This window comes from Heteronotia binoei, chromosome 7, assembly GCF_032191835.1.
Source record: "Heteronotia binoei isolate CCM8104 ecotype False Entrance Well chromosome 7, APGP_CSIRO_Hbin_v1, whole genome shotgun sequence".
In the NCBI taxonomy this organism is placed as follows: domain Eukaryota; kingdom Metazoa; phylum Chordata; class Lepidosauria; order Squamata; family Gekkonidae; genus Heteronotia; species Heteronotia binoei.
In genome coordinates, this window is record NC_083229.1 from 112,386,412 (window position 1) to 112,395,769 (window position 9,358).

The window sequence follows — 9,358 nt, forward strand, 5'->3', positions numbered from 1 at the left end:
TCCCGCGGCTTTTGCGTCGCAAATGTAAACTGGTTTTTGGCCAGTTTACATTTGCGACGCAAAAGCCGCGGGACTTTGCGGCTCTTCCAGGTTCTGCGGAGCAATTAGTGCGAAATCCGCGCAGACGCTGCGCGGTGAAGAGGGACATCGCTCCTGAGTAAGGTCAGTGCAAAAACGCTCCCAGTTTACATTTGCTACGCAAAAGCCGCGACACTTCTTGTAACTCTGGCGCAGATGGTGGGAAATCCGACAGACGCTGCGGAGGGAACAGGATTGTGACTGCGAGGTAAGCTGTGTGCGAAAAAGGTTTGTGTCAACTTCACCAGAGTATATGTTTTCTTTACTTTAAGTAACCAATTGTGAAGATTAAGAGGTTTAGACTGTTTTCAACATCTAGCAAAAACTAGTCTGGCAATGGTAATTATGCGTAAAGCAATTAGTTGTTGATCTCTAGAAAATCAGGAAGATAATTCAACAATATTGACTCTGGTTTATAAAGGAATTTGTTTTCCCAACCCACATGATGTAATTTCTATAACTTGTTTCCAAAAGTTGGAGGCATGGGTGCATAGCCACCACATATGAAAAAATCCCCTCACTTCCTTAGTTCTCATCCTTTCCCAAGCTTTTCCGATCTATTTTTTTTATGCACCATCACCTTCATTTCAGTGCCAATTTTCAGAAATGTATGCTTGCGATGTTTCAGTTATGAACATTTTGCCACCGTTTACTTTCCCTTTTTGTTATTTTAATGGGCCAAGTGTTTTTGTCATGAGCTGCTGAGCTGCAGTTCCTTGGGTGGACTAGTGGAAAGCTAGCCTTTTGCTTGACAGCCCCTGTCTTCTAAAGTATGGCTGGCTGAGCAGCAAGATCTTTGTGCTTAGCTTCTTTCCTTTAAGGCAGCAGTGGCCAAACTTGCCCAACATAAGAGCCACATAGAACAAAAGTCAGATGTTTGAGAGCCACAGGAAGGAAGGAAGGAAGGAAGGAAGGAAGGAAGGAAGGAAGGAAGGAAGGAAGGAAGGAAGGAAGGAAGGAAGGAAGGAAGGAAGGAAGGAAGGAAAATTGGGGAGGCAGGGGAGGTGGAGGTGGAAAGAAAGCAACTTTAACTCTAAGAGCATTCTCCAAGGTGCTGGCTGGCTGAGCTTGGAGAAGTTATTTAAAGAGAGAAATGCCTTCTGCAAGCTGGCTGACAGGGCAGTGGAGACTTTGAGAGCCACACAATATGTGTGAAAGGTCCACATGTGGCTCCTGAACCACAGTTTGGCCACCCCTGCTCTATGGTATATTGTGGATGCTCAGATGTGATTCCTATTCCCTGTCCTTGAGTTTGTACATTGCTCTTGAATGCCATTGTTCATTTCAAATAGGTGTTTTTCATATGCAGGGAACCAAAATGATCCTGTATATTCTGGAAGCCTCTGCATCTGCAAAAGAATGGTCTTAACCCCCACTCCAATCCGGTTTTCCCACATGATCTGCCCATGGTATATCTCACACCTTTGCGTGTGGTCTCATTCCAGTGCATGATTGTGGCAAAGTATCCCATTGTCGTTAGGCAGAAGTAGTTCAGCAGCTGAAGGGGAAGGGAGAGGTTGAAATTCAGAATGGTACTGAGAAGAGCAAGGTGGAGGGTGCTCGTGTAATCCAAAATTCCCATTTCAATCTGTCTCCAGGCAAGTATTTGGAACAGAGATTGCTTTGGTCACTTTGGTTGATCACCTCTACCAAGAACTAGACAGGTGGGTTTGTGACCCTTTTGGTTCTGCTGGATCTCTCACTGGCTTTTGATACTAGCAACCAAGGCTTTTTTGTATCAGGAACTCCTTTGCATTTTAGGCCATGCCCCCCCCCGATGTAGCCAATCCTCTTGGAGCTTACAGTAGGCCTTGTACTAAGAGCCCTGGAAGCTCTAGGAGGATTGGCTACATCAGGGGTGTGTGGCCTAATATGCAAAGGAGCTCCTGCTACAAAAAATGCCCTGCTACCAACCATAGTATCCCCTTTAGGAATTGACAGCCACATCTGTAGAAGTGAACTGATAGTTCCAGTGGTGATGGGGTGGAGGAACCTTTGAAAGGTAGTGACTGGGCTGCAGCAGTAGTGGAAAAGGACATTGGCGGAGGTCAGAGGAGGATCGATCATAACACGACATTTCAACTAGCCCTGGTTAGGACTGTACAGAAGAAGGTCATGGTGAACCACTTCTGATCATCTCATACCTTGAGAACCCCATGGTGAGACAATCCAAAAGCAGAAAAGATACAGTGCTGGAAGACAGGAAACCCCACCCCTCTTCCCGTCAGTGCTCAGTCAGTTTCTGGGAAAGAACAGGACAACTACGAGTGGCACAGTTCTAATGACGCAGCTGGTGAAAGCTTAAAGTTGTTGATGCTGACTAGCTGGACCTTTGGTCTGATCCAGCAGCACCATGTATTCTCAAATGACAGCAAAACATACAGTTTGGTGTAGTGGTTAAGTGTGCGGACTCTTATCTGGGAGAACCGGGTTTGATTCCCCACTCCTCCACTTGCACCTGCTGGCATGGCCTTGGGTCAGCTGTAGCCCTGGCAGAGGTTGTCCTTGAAAGGGCAGCTGCTGTGAGAGCCCTCTCCAGCCCCACCCACCTCACAGGGTGTCTGTTGTGGGGGAGGAAGGTAAAGGAGATTGTGAGCTGCTCTGAGACTCTTCGGAGTGGAGGGCAGGATATAAATCCAATATCTTCTTCTTCTTCTTCTACATACACACACACACACACACACACATACATACATATACATACACACACACACACACACACACACACACACACACACACATATATATATACTTTTTATTAACTGGATTACCATTAGCCCCATTCTTGATAAAGCCATCGGATTCCATACTTGGAGGTGACCATACTAATTTTAAAGTATTTATACTATTATGAATGTGTGTGTTTTTTTCATGTAAACTGAGATTTTCCACATAAGGGACAGCGGAAAAATTGAGCATGCAGCAGTGTTTCTTAAGATATTTTGGTTATTGCTGTAGAATGTGAAACAGTGCCATCTATTGGCAGGAGTCTGTTAGATGCATGTACAGCAATGCAACTTCAGCCATAACTGTCTAAAATTTCCATATTGTGCTTCACAAATTTCATGAGTAACTGATGTAGACATTCCTGTTGGCTGGGACAAGGGAGTTGCACTCTTCATACTAGGTGCCTAGACTTTGAGCCTTGTGAGCCTAAACTTTGATAATAGATCTACCAGGGGCATCGAACTCATTTGCTATGAGGGCCGGATCCGACATAAATGAGACCTTGTTGGACCATGTCGGGCTGGGCCATGTATTCCTATTGATCAATCGCGTAGGACCTAGAGGAAAACCTCAATTTTCTCCATTGGTTGAGGCTCCTCCCCCTCTTGGTCCCCTGGGGAGGGAGGGAGAGGCAGTTAGATGTAGTGGTTAAGTGCGTGGACTGTTATCTGGGAGAACTGGGTTTGATTCCTCACTTCTCCACTTGCAGCTGCTGGAATAGCCATGGGTCTGCCATAGCTCTCGCAGAGTTGTCCTTGAAAGGGCAGCTTCTGGAAGAGCTCTCTCAGCCCCACCCACCTCACAGGGTGTCTGTTGTGGGGGAAGGAGATAAAGGAGATTGTAAGCTGCTCTGAGATTCTGATTCAGAGAGAAGGGCGGGGTATAAATCTGCAGTATTCTTCTATATTTAAGATTAGGTAGCAGAGATATTAACTTTAAAAGGACACAGAGGACACGACTAAAGGGTTTTTTTTTAAACTTAAAATAAAACATGCTTAAAACATTAGCGCTTATTGGTCTGAAAGGTGCTTTCTTTGTATTTCTCCCTTGGGATCCAGGGAACTGGGCAAAGGAAGCTCTGGCTCTTTCCCTCCCTCCCCAGGGGACCAGGAGGGGGAGAAGCCTCAACCAATGGAGAAAATTGAGGATTTGCTCTGTAGCTCCTATGTGATTGATCAAGCCTTGCAAAGCAAATTGAGATGCAGAAGGAAGCAAGAGAGAGGGAGAAGGAAGCAGAAAAGAACCAGTTGCTTGGGGGGCCTGATAGGAGCCCTCCGGGGGCCTGATTTAACACCCCTGCGCTAGATGTTTAACATCCCTGCGCTAGAAGATGCTAACCCATTGGCTACGTAAGTACACTTTGTTTGGTAAGCTATGCAAACTGCCGTAAACTTTTGATACTATGCAAGAATTTTGGCTGTGGTTTTGCTAACAGCATGTCCCTACTATGATTTAATAAACACCCTTCAAGGAATTAACTTGGGGGGAGGGGGAAGCTCAAGTCAGTCTAGGGTTGACGGTCTCTAAGTGGTGACTGGAGAACTTCCAGAATTACCACTGGCTTCCAAGTTAGAGGTCAGTTGACCTGGAGAAAATGGCTGATTTGCAAGGTAGACTTTATGGCATTGTGGTGCAGAAACCGGTGTTGTAGAGGCTAGTCTCACGGTGCGGTGCCGGGGCTGGGATTATGAACACAAAGAATTCAGAGAAGCCGTGGAGGCGACATTTGTTGGTGTTGTTGTTGAACACACCATCTGAGCAAAGAGGTGTGTTTCATAGTAACCTAAGATGGAGCTAGTGAACTATTTTCATACAAATCAGGCAGAATTGGACAATTCAAACAGGAAAAGCGAGAGTTGGGAAATGTACATGTGCATAAACTACAAGTTGTCTTGATCCAGGACTTCAGTTTACGTCCCAGCGAACCAGAGAGAGCAAGAGGTGAGAGCTGGAAAGATCAAACTAAGGAAGCTTCACCAGAAGGATCAAGAGTTGGAAGACGTTTGCAGGCAAGAGACACAAGAGGCCCTAAAAACGGTTCCAGGCTACTCACCTGCTGTTGTTCAGTCTATCCCTGGCACAGCCAGTTCAATTATTTGGATTTCTGTGATCCCCTATACTATGGGAAAGATTGAAGAAAGGGGGAAAAGGTCTGTCTAGCTTAGGGTTGCCAAGTCCAATTCTAGAAATATCTGGAGACTTTGGGGGTGGAGCCAGGAGCAAGGATGTGACAAGCATAATTAAACTCCAAAGGGAGTCCTGGCCATCACATTTAAAGGGACCGCACACTTATAAAATGCCTTCCCTCCATTGAAAATAGAGAAGGATAGGGGCACCTTCTTTTGGGGCTCATAGAATTGAACCCCCTGGTCCAATCCTTTTGAAACTTGGAGGGTGTTTTGAGGAGAGGCATTGGATGCTATGCTGCAAATGTGGTTCCTCTATCTCAAAAAACAGTCCCCACCTGAGCCCCAGATACCTGTGGATCAATTCTCCATTATACGAAATCGGTTTCCATAGGGAATAATGGAGTGCCCAGCAGACATCCCCCCCGCCCCACTTTCTGATGACTCTGAAGTGTTGGGAGTGCCTCCAAACCTGGTGGAATATGGAAAGGGATCAACCAGGATGCTAAAGAGCCCTGGAGCAAGCTAAGCCCAGCAGTCCCTGAAGTAATACTGCAGGGAGTGGGACCATTAGGTTCCAGTTGCTCTCGGTCCCCCATGGGCCTCCAGGACAGTCACCTGCTGGGGATTTTTCTGGTAAAGTAAAGGGCCAGCCTACTCTGGAATGATAAAAGACTACCCCAGAGAGTGTACGTGTTTGCTGCATGAAATGGGATTGCATAAACTATAGAAGTGTAGAAACATTGAGCTGGAAGGGACCTCAAGACCAGCAGTTTTGGGCACACAGGAGGCATCCCGAATCAGGCTGGTTCAAAAAGGAGTGGCCAAAGCCCACTCAGACACTCCCACGCAGTGTGCCCATATCTCGTGTGGGAGGTGCTTTGGCACGGTCAGACAGTTGTCGCACACCATCCCTGTAGTGCAGTTTGGGGTTTCTTTTCTTCTTTACATTTTTAGTAGCCATGCACTCATGCGCCCATGCACCTAGGGCATTTAAAAAAAAAAAAAACTGGTGAGCACCTAGAGTGGATTGATGGGTTCACAAAGAACTCCTGTGTTTAGATGCCAGGAAAGGTGGATGGTGCGCGGCAGAGGAATTTGCTACCACTTCGAAAATGGTAGATTTTTGAGCCACCTCAGAGACGCCAGAGGATGGGGTGAGTACGGGAGCGGGATGGGAGGCAGATGTGGGTGTTTGGACTTGGTTTTTTAATCCATCTGCCAGCTGTCCCTGTGTGGGCTTAAACTGCAGGTCTGGACCCAGTCCAAGGGCCATCTAGTCCAACCTCCTGCATAATGCAGAAAATTTACAACTACCTCACCCCCACTCCCCCAGTGACCCCTGCTCAATGCCCAGAGGAAGGCAAAGAAGAAGATATTGGATTTATATCTCGCCCTCCACTCCAAATCTCAGAGTGGCTTACAATCTCCTTTACCTTCCTCCCCCACAACAAATACCCTGTGAGCAGTGTTCCCTCTAAGCTGAGTTAGTGTGAGCTAGCTCACAGGTTTTTAGGATCCAGCTCACACAGCTCAGGACTCACAACTTTAATGCCAGTAGCTCACAAAGTAGAATTTTTGCTCACAAGACTCCACAGCTTAGAAGGAACATTGCCCGTGAGGCAGGCAGGGCTGAGAGAGTTCCCACAACAGTTATCTGAGAGAACTGGGTTTGATTCCCCACTCCTCCACTTGCAGCTGCTGAAATGGCCTTGGGTTAGCCATAGCTCTTGTAGGAGTTGTCCTTGAAAGGGGAGCTGCTGTGAGAGCCCTCTCAGCCCCACCTACCTCACAGGGTGTCTGTTGTGGGGGGAGAAGATATAGGAGATTGTAAGCTGCTCTGAGTCTCTGATTCAGAGAGAAGGGCAGGGTATAAATCTGCAGGCTTCTTCTTTCTCCCACCATGTCTGGTACCCTGCTGATAATAGTAAACAAAATGCATAATATAGTGTATTTTTAGCGGGTTTTGGGAGATGTTATCTTAAAACGACTGTATTCATTGATAGCTTCAAAGAGAATCAATTCCTAGGACAATTCTACTCAGTACAGGTTTCTTTTAGCAAACATATTTTCTCTGTGTATTCCCAGTTCTAATAATTAGTATAACAATTTACTTTCTCCCTTCTTTTGGTCTGGGAGCTTCATGTTTGTTTTGTGTCTCAGTGGGGATAATTAGCCACACAGTCTTTTCTGGCAGTGAAACTCTTCCAGCTTTTGCTTCAGATCAATGGTTTTCTTTTGTTTCACCACCTGAGAACACTAACAGCACAGGCAGAAAAGTGACTATAAAGTCTGTGCTATTATCTCTATTCCACATATTCTGGACATTGACCACTAGAGGGCATTACTGGAAATTATTCATGGTCTTTGCCACAACGGAGTTTAGATTTCAAACTACAGGTTACAGGTTGGAGCATCACTGGGTTAAAGATAGACTTGTATTTATTGCAGGCATGATCTAACTCCTGCGTTAAGCATGCATTTCAGTTAGAGTGTTAAATATAACTATCGGACTTCAGAAAAGAGCATCTGAAAGACTAACAAAATTTGTGGCAGGGCATGAGCTTTTGTGAGTCACTGACCACTTCTAGAGATACAGCTAGATTGTGAGTCCATCTGTTCTCTGTACTGGAAAGTGGAGTGATTTCAGATGCCAAATGACATTATCAGGCAAATGACAACAGCAGGAGCGATTGGATGGGTGTGATATGCAGAGGGTTAGTAGGCATGGATAAATCATCATTGGTAATGAGACAGGAAACCTAGTTCTCAATTAAGTCCAGGTGGATACACTGCCTCTTGCTCTTTTCTACTGCTACAGACAGTCTAATTTGACTACCCATCTTGACCTATCCGCCATTCTTTAACTTTTGCTGAATTATGCATTTCTTTCACTGTGCAAGTATATCACTGCAGTCCCTAAGCAGAGTTACACTTTCTAACTCCACTGAAGTCAATGGGCTAAATAAGGTGGAACTCTGCTTAGGACTGCACTGAAAAGAGACAGAGTGCTAGTATCCCCAAAAATTTAATCTTTTTGGCAGTGAGAATGGAACAGCTTGTCCTGTTCAGGTCCGTGTGTGTGTCACCATCTTAACACTTGGCGACAGTCAATTGATCCTTGCCCTTTGGCTAAGACAACAGTAAGCATTCACCAGTGCTGTTCCAGCACTGGGCCATGGAGGAGAATAAGGAATCTGGCCATTCTACTCAGGCCAGCACTGGGCCATGGAGGAATCTGGCCCTGTCAATCTTTTCTCATCCCAGTCACTTCCTCATGTGCATGAACTGGAATTTAATGGTTTTTAAAATCCCACCCTTTCTTCAAGGAGCTCAGGGTGCCATACATGTCTCTCCCCTGCCCTGTCTTATTCTTACAGAAGCCTTGTGAGTTATACCTGGCTCAAGGTCCACCAGGGAGTTTCAGGGCTGAATGGTTAGATCTGAGACCAGCAGAACCTCATATACTAATAGGGCCGGCCCTAGCCCTTCTGGCGCCCAAGGCAGCACAGCTCCATTCCCGCCCCTGAGTCCCTGGACCTGCCACCTATTTGTGAGTAGCCCTGTGCCTGCAAAGAAGCAGGCCGGGTGAGTGGAGGATGAGAAGGGACGGGGAGGAGGCAGGGCAGGCGGGAGGACAAAGGGAATTGGTGGGGAGGAGGCGGGGCGGCTGAGCGGAGGATAAGAAGGGACGGGGAGGAGGCAAGCTAAGGAGGAGGGGAATGGGTGGATGAGCAGAGAAAGAAGCAAACCAGCGATTTGTCTAAGGCATGGGGAGAAGGGAGGGCCAAATTCGGCACACCCACCCTGCTGGCACCATAGCCAATTGCCTCGTTTGTCTAGTGGATGGGCCGGCCGTGTTTACCAACAAGATTTCCAGGGTGTAAGCTTTCAAGAGTAAGAACTCCCTTCATCAGACTTCATTAGAGGAGAAATGTATATATGAGTCCTCTTATCCTAGTCAGAAGGTGGGATAAAAGGACTGACTAGGATAAAAGGTCTCAGATCTACATTTCTCCTGCACTGTGCCTGTCAAAGGGAGCTTTGAGTCTTGAAAGCTGATACCCTGAAAGTCTTGTTGGTCTCTCAGGAGCTACCAGACTCAAATCTAACTGTTCTGAAGCTAGGGTTGCCAGACCCCTGGTGGGGTTGGGGAAAACCCCACTTTTGCAGGGCACTTTCCCGCTGCTGGCCAGGTGGCTGGAGGGGGAAACCCCACCCCCAACTGGCCCCACCCCCAACTGGAAGTGATATAATCACATTGCTGCCATTGTGCAACGAGACTGTAGTTTTGGGGCAAAACTCCATGGGAACATTGGCGACAAACTATAGAGTTTTGCCCCAAAAGTAAAGCATCATCCTCTGACGTCAGTGGCGTGATAACGTCACTTCTGGATGACACCATCACACTGCACGTGGCAGAAGGA